The sequence below is a fragment of the Schistocerca cancellata genome, chromosome 11, assembly GCF_023864275.1.
Source record: "Schistocerca cancellata isolate TAMUIC-IGC-003103 chromosome 11, iqSchCanc2.1, whole genome shotgun sequence".
In the NCBI taxonomy this organism is placed as follows: domain Eukaryota; kingdom Metazoa; phylum Arthropoda; class Insecta; order Orthoptera; family Acrididae; genus Schistocerca; species Schistocerca cancellata.
Window position 1 is genome coordinate 60,231,715 of NC_064636.1, and position 1,403 is coordinate 60,233,117.

Consider the following 1,403-nt stretch of genomic DNA (forward strand, 5'->3'; position numbering starts at 1 on the left):
TTGCTGCAGGAATCCCATTCCATACTGTCCTCCAAAAAATTCAGTTAACAGTGCAGAATCCAAATTTGCAGAGAGTGCAACTTACAACGATGCAGGATTTGCATAGCATTGCAGCTGCATATAACCTGTCTTCGAAGTCAGTCAGATATCCCAATGATGCAATCAGCATTGAAGCTTGGGTGTAAGAAGTGCAGCAAAGTGACATTCCACGTGTATTGTTCTGTAGGCCTCAAGGAACAATTAATGATCTGCACCCTGTACCGAGAAGTGAAGACTTTGTGTTAATTATAATGAACAACGCACAAGCCGAAATATTAGCAAAATACAGAAGTGATTTTATTTGTGTTGATGGAACTCGTGGCCTGAATGGCTATGCTTTTAAATTTACCGCGTTACTTGTACCGGATGATATGAGACAATGATTTCAGAATGCTTTCAAGTCTCAGGTTGGACAGATTCCCCCAAAAGTATTCTTGACAGATCTAGCAGAATCGTGTAGTATCGCATGAACAAAACAATGCAACCTCCTGAAATGACTTTTCTGTACCTGGAATGTCGATAGAGCCTGGAGGACCAATATTAACAGCAAAATTCGAAATTTGGACAAGAGAAACGAGGTCTACAAACTTGTTAAGTAGTTAATGCAGGTAAGAGACGTTACTATGTTTCAAGAATCGTTGATAAAAGCGCTGCAGAAACTCAACAGCGATTCAGAAACGTCAGAATTTGGTCACTGTTTAAAGACGTATTATGAGAAAAATGTCAAGTGCTGGGTATATTGTCCTAGGATGCGAGCCGGACTCAATAAAAACATGCACCTAGAGAGTATGCATAAGACCATGAAGTATAGCCTATACATGGTAATGCAAAGCAGGTGAAACCTTTGGATAATGATATATCCGTATTGATGTCACTTGTAGCAGCAAAGCTGTTTGACAGGCTTCTTGTCAACGTGAAAGGAAAATTAACAAGTAAAATGAAAAACATTGGCCCTAAGCACAAATCCAGTATTTTGATAAATAAGGACTCAATTAGGAATGCAGGGGGAGATTGCGAAGTACCAGCCACAAAAACACATGAAGTTTACCTTGTAGAAGAAAATAATATCCATTGTAACTTCAAATTTAGTGTGTACTGACAGTAAAGTGTGCATTGTTACTAGGCATTCCTGCACTGGTATTGATTATAGCATTAAGTTAAATATGTGCGAGCATATACATAATGTTTGCCAACTAGAGAGTACAGAAGAAAATACATTTTAAATTTCTGAATTACCATATGTACTAGCTACAAATGTTGGAGACATGTCTCTCATTAATGAGAGGAAAGTGATTCTGAATCAAGTAAGTGGAAATGCTAGTTCCTGCACCCCGGAAGCCCTGGCAGAAGAAAAGATAAAAATT